The sequence below is a fragment of the Bactrocera dorsalis genome, unplaced genomic scaffold, assembly GCF_023373825.1.
Source record: "Bactrocera dorsalis isolate Fly_Bdor unplaced genomic scaffold, ASM2337382v1 BdCtg381, whole genome shotgun sequence".
NCBI classification, from domain to species: domain Eukaryota; kingdom Metazoa; phylum Arthropoda; class Insecta; order Diptera; family Tephritidae; genus Bactrocera; species Bactrocera dorsalis.
Genome location: NW_026038432.1, coordinates 1,461 through 12,567, shown reverse-complemented (window position 1 = coordinate 12,567; position 11,107 = coordinate 1,461). Strand labels below are relative to the sequence as shown.

At 39.1% G+C, this 11,107-nt stretch overlaps 1 non-coding gene across 1 annotated transcript; it reads left to right on the top strand.

Annotated features, from left to right (window-relative positions):
• The first annotated feature begins 10,801 nt into the window (after positions 1 to 10,801).
• Trnat-ugu (transfer RNA threonine (anticodon UGU)) lies at positions 10,802 to 10,873 on the top strand. Its single transcript has one exon. It is a non-coding gene; the product is annotated as a tRNA-Thr (tRNA).
• Positions 10,874 to 11,107: the final 234 nt, after the last annotated feature.

Below are 11,107 nucleotides of genomic sequence, written 5' to 3'. Positions count from 1 at the left end.
AACAACAACAAAATCGAATGATCAAAACAATAACAAATCGTCTATATGGCAAGTTGACGCACAGAAAATGCTGACGGCTCTTGGCTGATTGCTGACTGGCGGCTGCTAGTTGTTGGTTGTTGTTGTTGCCACTGATTTTGCCGTATTACACTTGCAAGCGCTTGTGTCGCCGTTGTTGTTGCAGCAAAAACATTTTTGTAGCATACGCCATACATTTGCACTGGCACTGGCACAATTCCGCCATCAACACTTTCACTCTTCTTCACAAGGCACACACACACACACATACACTCACCGCCACGCGCATAAGCGCACATAAATAGCCGGGAATAGTCATGCACAGACCGACGACGCATAAAATTGATAAATAAACTGATTTTACCGTTAAACTCTGGCAAGTCACTGCGCGCCGTTGCAAGTTGTGTTGGCTGTCAGCGTCGCGCAGCCGACCCAGACCTGAAAACCTTCAGCGCTGTTGGCGCTCTTACATGGCAATGCGGTCTCATCAGCCGCTAATATATGGCAGCAGGCACTGAGTACTCGCATTTTGTGGCGAATTTATGTGTCAGCGCCGCGTAGAAAGTGAAAATTGCAATATTTCCGTGTTGCAAGTGAGTGTGGAACGTTGCAAAATATTGGGTGTGTAGTAGACGCAGTCGGTTCGTCGATCTTTCATATTTCGAAATTTAATAAAAATAGAAAAATAGTTAATTTCGGTTGCACCAGAGTTATAATACCCTTTAAAAAAGGGCAAATTGGCAGAAGGTTCTTAACAAGAACTTGATTCCAATCTTTTTGTGTGCATGGCAGCTACGTAAATAAATAAACCATAGCATATGGTTATCCGATCTGAACATTTCCTTCGGCAGAGATTGCATTGTTGCCTTAGACAATATCCTATGCTACATTACGGAAGGATATCTTATCAAATGAAAAAATTTTGCTTTGCAAGTACTTGATTTAAACTGTTAAGTTTTTACAGCAGCTCCATACTGTAAGCAATAGTGGTCCGATACCGGCAGTTTCGAAAAATAAGCTAAGCTGAGGAAAACTTCGGAAGGAACCAGCTACTAGATGGTCCGATTGGTCTTTCACCGGGATCGACGCAAAGCCTCGGGTGTATTACGCTTGAACATCCCCAAATACCGCTTCGAATCATCGTCTCGTCGTTGATTTTGGTCAAAATTGAGCTCGCGTGGCGTCCACTTTGCACAGAGTTTTCTTATGACCAAATATTCCAGAATTATAAACTGTATACGTTCAGTTGATATCTTTAGAGTACCTGCTGTTTTGAAAAAATTCACTTTACGGTCATCCAAAATTATTTTGTGGACCTTCTTGATGTTCTAGTCGGTAACAATCTCTTTTGCGCGTCCCCATGTTCCAATTCTCAAAGTAACGATCTTACCGCTGTCAAACTTATACACGCGCTTTTTAAAGGTTAAGACTAACTAACCTTCACGAACTGGACAAACAAGTTCAGATTGGAACTGAATGTTGTCGATGGCATTAAAATTACGACTGTAATAACCTAAATATTTTAGACGTTACGTTTAACAACCTGTACCCTCCACACTACTTACGACAGGGTAAGTACAAAAAGCAGAATAAAATCATCAAGTCGCTAGTTGCTAGCCGGCAGAACCAGGGAAAAAGACAAATCAACGTTAACAATCGGCCGACAATACATCAATAATTCAGCACGGGTATAGTCGCCTGGATGAAGTATGAAGCAGATGGAGAAGCAATGTCAAGATGCCTCTTGATCTTTTCCACCGAGCACCTGCACATAGAGACCTTTATGCTTCCAATTAAGGAACATAACGAATTTCTCTCCAGACAGAAATTTTTATTGCAGTCGATTGCTAGAACAAGATGCGTCTTAGAGAACATTACTGGAGTATGTCGACAACATAGAATATTTTACCACAGCCTACGAACGCAATAAACTTCAGGGAAGTATTGAACTATTTTCACTTTAGAGCTATTAACCAACTTTCGTCTATTGATTGGCGTCCTTAAAGTTTAGCAAACACTCATTACAGAAGAACAGATCGAGTTGCCTTGCGAATCTAGGGCGATTCTTGTTCAGATTTGTTCTGTATGCTGTGGCTGGTAAACTTCCACTTATCCAGAAATACCAAACATATATAATAACCTGCATGCTACGAGTATTGGCATGAATCTAACTACCTCTTTGCATGCCCCATGAAACCAACTGGTATTTTCAAATTACTCGTAGTTTGGTAGGTTCGCCATAGTTCTAAGCACATAAAACTTTTCTACAACTACCATTAAGGCACTTAAGTGATGTTCATGGGTACTCTTTAGTATTAAAAAAATTTAAATGTGCCATAACTTTTCGAAAAAGGCGACTTCACTGCTCTCCAATAAATTACTCGCAAGTCAGCTTACTTTGCATTGACCGTGACGTCATTAATAACTGCATAAATCAGCTTATTAAATGAGCGCTTATACTTCATAGCCATTCATGGCCAACATTTTGACGTCATTATGTTGAAAATGCGTAAATGCTGCACGTGACATGTGGTGAGTATGTAAGGGACACACGCGGCAATGCACCTGCTGGGCCACAAATGACGTCACAGAAGTGCGAGCGAGTGCGTTGCAGCGTAATAACGGTGTGCTTGAGTGGGCACGGGTATTAACATAACATTTTATGATAGAGTTATACAACATTTGACGACAGCAACAAAAAGTGACATAACATTCGTGGTGTACTTTCGGGAGTGCGAGCGTGCAGCGCGATGCTCAGCAATTTATTGCGCAACTCGACGCTTCTTTTACTGCTTTTGCAGGAATTTGTGTGCTCAGAGAGAGCGTGCAAAAGAGAGGTAGAGAAAAAAGTATATGTACCATGCTGCAAAGGATAATCGCATAAATTTTGACGCTCTCATAGAGGATGCTGCAGCAGTGCGTTGTGGCAGCTGCTCACTCACACCTGATACATCTAGCACTTTATCTCTCTCCCTCTTTCTCTCTTGCTCTTTCGTTTTAGCACAGTTACGCACCTCGCACCTTTGGCCTTGTGTTGTTCTTTACTTATATGTATGTATATAATTTCCCTTTTTTTCGAAGGTGTGAGTGAAAATATCTTCAACAATGTTGCCGTATTTTCGAAAATATTATGCTATGCTCTCACCTTCTCCCACCCAATACATAGATATGCTGCCTGATTTTATGTACAGCACCGTTATACATAGCTATTAGTTGTTGTATTTGACAATGAAAGGCCGCTCAAAAATATCCTTGAACTCAACTTTCCCCGAGGTTACCTACTCTAACAGCGTTTCACGAATGTTTCTCTCCCATATGCTCATTGTTATAGTACGCAGTTTGCCATTGTCCCTAGCCTTGCGCTTTTTCGGGTATATTTTGGCCTTCTTTTTCAACAGTCGGCAGGTCAGCAACGCGTAGCACTTACTTCGGGTATACATGTCTACACATTGCCGTTACTCCAATAAAGGGAATCTGATAATAAGGAAGCAAAAGCAACAGTTCGACAGACCCGTTGAGGAATTGAAGGAAGGAAACAGGTTATAGGGGGGTCAAGTGCGATGAGGTTGGTAAACTAGTGAGGTAGTTATGACAAGACAAAGTAGATAAAGTATCTCAGAAGCGTCGCTTAGCTCGTAGCCTCTCGTATTCCACTCTCTAGTAGATAGATAGATAGAATATGATTGAGGTTTTGCCCAGCGATTCTATTGTGTCCTCTCCTATATCACATATGGTCACGAAGGTCCAACACCCTGAATAAATCCAGGAGCTTTCTGGACGCGATGGAGGTCATGTGATCCCTCTCTACGTAGATGGACCTTAGGGCTTGGAGCCTGCTTTGACAAATTGCTTGGCAATCTAGAATCAGTTATTCTGGAGTTTCCTGTTCCATGTCGCAAAACCGGCGGTAAAGCTGATCCGTGGTCGAGCTAATTTGAAATCATTACATGCCATTGTTTGTGTTAGAAAGCTTATAAGTATTAAAGAGGTTTTGGACCTCTGGATCAGAAAACAAATGTCCCTTCAACTGATAACCCATTTCATCCTCTTTGTCAAAATTTTCCTATCGGCTTCAAAATTCATTTACAACTTCATTAAACCACGCACTCATGTATTCATGGAAACTGTACATATGTACCAGCTTTACAGCCCATTACCGGGGTTGGGACCATGAAATCACTTTTGGTCGCATTTATGCTGTTGTCATGACAACAGACAGGCGTGCTCTCAACTATATACGCCGTTTCTTGACCAACACAACAACAATATTGGTGGCAAAAACATGGCATAGAGGCAAAGGAAGAAAAAAGTTGTAATGAAGGTCCGAAGAATAAAAATGAGAAAAGCAAGGAAAAATGAAATGAGCCAAAAACAAAATTAAAGTGATAAGAAAAACGAGAATAAAACTGCTGACAATCCGCTACAAAATGTAATGAAAAACAAATCGATGGCACAGCATTGATGTATACTATATAGAAATATACCACATACTCGTATATTTGCATGTCTGTGTGTGCTCGGATTGACAGTTGGATTAAGGATTTGTCGCAGTCGTGCTGCCTTCGCTGGTGTCGCAGTCACTTCCGCAGCTTAGTGTTGAGCTATGCTACTTTGCTATTGCACTTGTTGTTGTATTGCTTCATCAATGCCGACATCCTGCTGACATCGCGCTGCTGTGTTGTTGTTTTTCGTGTAGTCCTTAAAGCGCTCGGATAGCAGAGCTTTTATGCTTAATTTAACTGAAATGTTTACGCATCTTATGTTAACAGTTCATTTTGTTTTAGTAGCCATTTGAGATTTTACGGTACCGTTATCCACTAATGCATGTTTACGAGTATATATGTGTGTGAGTTTCGGCATAACGGCAATATTTCTTCCCATCTCCTTCCGCACGTGCGATACGTCAACGTCCTTCGACTTTCACTTCCGCTTTGATGGTATTTCGTGAAGTCTGTTGAGGGGGAGTGTCAGAGTTAAGCGTTCAATAGACATAAAATAAAGATATTTACTAAGGAAATGCTTGTGTGCGATTATCTTATCCTAAACGAAGCTCTCGTTGTATGAAATTTCTAGAAATACGGACAACGAATTGGAAGAGTGTCAGCGGTTGCTGCCTGCCATTTTGATGTTGATGACTCATCGTCAGCTATTTACATAATATCCATCTTACATCAAATACCAATTTAGCGATGTAGCAATAATTCTCAACTGGCAGCTTGTCTGACTACAGGGTTGTAATCGTTGCGGTCACAAATATCCTTGCACTTGGTAATTTGATGCCATAATTGCGGTAATGAGTCAATATGTTATGCCAATATACTCAAAATTTCCACACTTAATAGAAGAGTAAGCATTATTGTCGTACTTAAATATTGACAGTGAATTTTATATGTCCGGATGTGACCATTTGAATTGACCGAATATAAGGGTTACTTCCGACTTGAAGCACAACTAAGTCGTAGTTATGTATGCATGACAGCTCTCAGAGAATAAATAGTAATTCTTTCATCTCTCTTCAATCATTCTTCAATCTAAGGTAGTACTGCAGGAAGATTGTGAAAACATTTAAAATAAGAGCTGACCTCCTTCGAAGTCAATAACATTTTACTCCAAATATTTGTACTATTTACATAATATCCATCTTACAACAAATACCAATTTAGCGAAATATCAACTGGCAGCTTGTCTGATTATTGTTCTTTAGACCGTACTTGTAGACAATTATAACGCAAATGGTATCAACATACGAACTGGTCTTAATATCAGCAACTTTAGTGCTTCTCTTTAAGGTTAGTAATTCATTCGAAACTATTTCTACTCAATCCACTTAAAGAAAGTAAAATTTCCGATAAAAATCGATACGTCATTGAAGAAATTACTCTTGAGAAGCAATTTTTATGTTATGTGCAAAACAAACTTAGTCTATATATAGCGCCAATACGAAGATTCATTGCCAATATAACTAGACTCTCAGCCGGTAACATCGTCTGGTTATCCAGTTCTATAGGTACAGAAGGAGATGAAAAGCCAGACAAACTGGCTCGAAGAAAATAGAAAAAAATGGAGTCGGTGGAAAGCTGAGCATACGCGGATTATAAAGGGATGCTGCAATGTTAGCAAACCTATTCAAATACTCAGGCTTTAGTTGGATGATACGGGATATATGGTATAACGGCTCCCAGTGCTTTAAATTAAGGATGTCTCTGGGGAGAAAAAAACAGATCTCCTACAAAATCCACCGAGTTATGAGTTTGGCTTTTTAAGTAAGGCTGTATGCAATTTTCATAGATTTTTTAATACATACCATCTATAAAAATTCTATAAAGCCTTATTAAAAAAGCCGAATATCTCGAGAAGTATAGATAGCAATTTTGACCTTGAACATTTTTTATAGCAAATACAATTTCCTACAAATTTGTCATATACATTTTTTCTATAGCTCCTGTCATTTACGTTATATATATAAAAAAAATGCGAAATTCTTGGAAAAATCGGGTTTAGAGCCCCGTACTACCACGCCGGTGTGAGTTTTGACTTTATTGCACTGGGCACTTTTATAGAGTGAACAATTCTGAGAAACATGCGTCTAAAGTTAAAGCGATGCCATAAAATACCTCTGATTTGTAGCATTTTAAAGACAAAAACTCACGATTGTAGTGTATTTTCTATGGAAAAATTGTATATGCCTTGGTTCAGTTCTTAACGTTAATATTTAGGGCTAAAACTTTCAGGGATTTTTTTTAGGGTTTTTCCAAGGAAATTTCGTGACGGGACTGAAAAAAATTAATAGTTAAAAAAAACACGCTAATGTATGTACATATATGTTTGTCAGTGAAGTGGTCACAAATGACTGGAATCAGAAAAACAGCTCTTACCACCAATTATATGCCTCAGAATTAAATAACTTTATGAAATTTTAGAATTCCCAGCCTTGAGTTGGCAACGCATAACATTATCGTTACCACTGAGTATATACTACACCTGCGCACGTACATATGTATATATACGAGCATCTGATATCACTTTGTTGCATGCGAGTAAGCATGTCCGCATTCGCACAAAAACGCAAAAATACAAAAAACAAAAAAACAAAACACCAGACGTTTGAACGATTTACAGGCGTGTAGCCGCATATTTGGCGTTTTTTCCGTTTCTATGTATCAACATATTTGCTTATACATATCTACGCCTATAAGAGTCAGCGTAAATCTATATGTGCAACAATTTGCCCAACAATGCCGCTTGCCACATGCTAACACGGCAACATTCCTATTGTGTTTTAACACATGCATTGCTTGTAAATAATTTACAAAGTATCTACTAAGTTTATATGAATTAAATAGCCACAACACATGTGCTCGTGTGTGAGTGCTTGTGAGCATGCAAGTTCAGGCAATTAAATGGCAGCGGACAGCCGGCTAGTTGTGGGCTAATCGGCGCCTTGCGCGCTCATTCCTAAACTGGCGTTGAGTTGTGATGATTAAAAGCCACATTCCTAAATGCACACCATACAATACACACAACACAAACACACACACACAACCTACATCTGCAGTTATTTATGGAAACATACAAGCACAGTTTTTCTTGCGCTCACAAAATCCATGTTGCTCATACCGCCTTGGCCGACGAGCCCCACCTCCCTTTGCTGATTTGTATTCTAGCAGCAACCAAGTGTTTGTTGTTATTGTTTGCTGTTTTATGTTGCTAGCATGATATAGTGGTTGTCACTTTTAAGTTGCTTTAAAATTGTTTTCGTTGTTGTTCGCTTTAAGCGCGGTGCTTCTGCTCCGGCGCTTGCTTCGTACGAGTAAAGCGTGAGCGAAGGTTCAGGAAAAATATTTTCGAAATCGGTCGCTTGAAGCGTGACGGTCAATGAATCAGCGCGTACGCAGTGCTGTTAGCAAGCAAAAAACCCCAAACGACTGGGCTAGCTTTAACTCCGAGCACGCTGCTATGTGTCCGAATGATACTGTATATATTTTTATTTATGAACTAAGCATTGGCAAACAAGTGGGTAAAAATGTGGAAAAAATTCTAAAATTTTGCAGGTCTTTGAAACTGCCTGCAATTGATGAAAATGTTTGCTGCTGTTTGAAAAAAGTTTTGCGCGGCTTCAATATTCCATATTTCTTACCTGAAATTCTAGTTAGGAAAGAAAAATTAGCACTTAGAATGTTTTCTCTTAGTGGACCTTTTCCCCTCGCGCTACAATACACTTAATTTCGGGGTGAGAATTAGTTTTCCAGTAATCTTTGTTTAATATAACAATTTTGGAAAAATCCTCCATCTTTGAAGTGTGTTTTTTTTTGTTGGAAGACTTCGTCTTTTTCGTTTATTTCTGTGAAATGGGATATGGTAGGTTCCTGAATTTTTATATAGAATTTGGTTCTCTTCATATTTAAAATATAACTGATTTGTATATGATACCATCCATTAGACGAAATATACTATATTTTCTTTATATTGAGTGAGGAAAACTTGTTTTAATCAAACATCCATTGAGTCAAAAATATGATGTCCGGCATTCATCGAAGTTGTTTATGAAGTCACGTAACTACGTCATACTGGAGCCAATGATTACATAAAAGAAAAAAGTCGTTCGATCCGTAGAGTGGGAAAAGGTATGGCTTTCAAAAATAAGAACAAATGTTTTACTGTGTGGGTGTGCATGGCCTTCACTGTGATCAATATTCAAAGGTTGAATTTTGTTTGACATGAGTTTGTATCTCCTTCAAGTAGTCCTCCCCACCCATACAATATACGGATACGGAGCCAACGAATATTACCAGGAAGCAGAGTGGCACGGTGGGGTAAAAGCCTTCCAGCAGCCTGGCCATGGGTAGGCAGGCGGGGTGAGGCGATTCATGAATTTTTTGCTTTAAATTCGGTTCACAATCATGGCACGCATGTAAGGGGCGATGGTGCATTATGCCGGCCATCATGTAAAATCCATGAATTGTTCTTCCATAATTCCGACCGAGGGATGGCTCAGGGCGCGTGAAACGAGGGGGGAGAAGGAGAGTGGGGGGGGGCTAGGGGCCGGGCAGCGCGGTCAACGAAGGTGGGGGTGGGGGGGACAGGTGTTCTACACAAGGGTCTGTGATACGGCCAAAGAAGAACTTGCGGGGGGGGGACCATCTGCCGCGGCCCGAACAAAGTTATGAAACGTACCAAGCGACGAATACGAGAAAAAACAATGACCATCACCATGATTTTTGGAGCGTGCCTTGTCTTGGGTTTTTTTGTGGTGGGGGGTTTTTGGTGGCCCGTTTTTTTCCCCTCATTTATTATATTCCGATGATTGTTGCATGTTCCCAGGTCTCATCGGCTTCTCCAAGAATGTGGGATCAGAATTCACATAATCAAGCATGTCCAAAAAGACCTGTTTACGACACCCTTTTTGAAACAAAAAAAATCAGCTTTATCGGGACGGGTCAGGCAAGAACGCGACTCATTTGAACGAACTCGCGAGAGATGTCGCACTATCTTCCCATCTCTTTACGACTTAACTGACGATTTGCAAGCACCATATTTTTCACTGTTTTTTCATCAGTTGAAGAAATCAAAGTTCGTCCAGGACGAGGCATGTCCTCAACGATCTCTCGACCGTCTTTAAAGGCTTCGTACCACTCGTAGACTTATGTTTTTGATAAAACTGAATCACCGTGAGCACTTTCCAACATTCGCAGCGATTCCGCATGCAAAATTTGGTTAGAAATGTAAAAATTGAGACGAATTCTTCATAACCTCTCTAATGTTGATACTCGCACTTTCGTAAGCAGTCGACTCGAACTCTTAACTAAACTGAAATTTACCTGCGAATGTGAAAACGAAATTCTGTTAAATTAATTTTAAAAGGTATTTTAGTCATTTTAAACAAAGAAAGACGCCCACGATTCAAAGTTTTGGGCTTTTGAATAATAGTCACTTCTCGTTCCGCGGGGTTTCAGAGTTTTGCGGAATATTACATATGTAGCTTAGTTTTTCGAAAAAAATTTCTTAAAAATTCTGGAAACTATTGTCATTATCTTAAAAAATGAAAAAAATCCTCAAAAAAAAAAATTTTTTATTTTTTTATATTTACCCATTCATCATGCAATTTGTACCACTGTCCGTTATTTATTTAGCAGCGTATTCCGCACATAAACAGCAAAAAGTACTTTTCAAAATTGAAATGTTTGTGTTATTTTTGTTATCATTTTCAGTTAATACGTTTTAAGTGGTGACCGTTATAAATTCGTTTGTTGTCTACATAATGGTTCTCGTGTGCGGCGTTGTGTTTGTTTTCGAAATGTTGATTTTTTATTTTTTTAGAGATTTGCATAATGAAGACATAGTAGCTTAGGGATATGTGTGTAAAATGTATAAAAATAAATATTTTCTAATTTCATTATTAAAATGTTAATAGTTGAAAGCTTCCGTTAATCATTGGCGGAGTCAATAAACTTTTTGCAGCGCCGTTTAAACGGTATAAATGCTGGGCTATGAGCAAGCGCAAGGTATTTCAAATAAAAAATGTTATAATTTAATTAAAAATTTGGTAAACAATTTTTTTTTTCAATTCATGTCTTTTTATCATTCATCATAACAAATATTCGAATTCGAAAATATTCGTCTTCGCATTTAAATTGCACCAATTCTTATCTTTATTTTGTGGATGTTATCATTTCATCAATTATGTACTAAGTATCTCTAACATCTCACAACATCTCTACTTCGATGCCTACAAACTTTTATATTTGAATGAAGTGCATTTTCTGAGAATTCACCAATTTTAAGCGCCTCTTTAGCTCAGTGGCAGAGCACTGGTCTTGTAAACCAGGGGTCGTGAGTTCAATCCTCACAGGAGGCACAATTAACGGTACACTATTTTAAATTTTCTTCTTTGTCGGGAGCTTATAATAAACTCTGCTTTCAGATTGCTACATCATTGTGATTTCGTTCACACAGAAATGGTCGTAATCAAGGTAGGAGCGGATGTATATCTCCGAAGTGCGGCTTCTTTAAGAGGGTAGGAATCCACCTCGATAGAAGAACTATTTTATAGGCTTCGATGACTGTAAGTTCAAAGCTAGTCAAGGTGTGT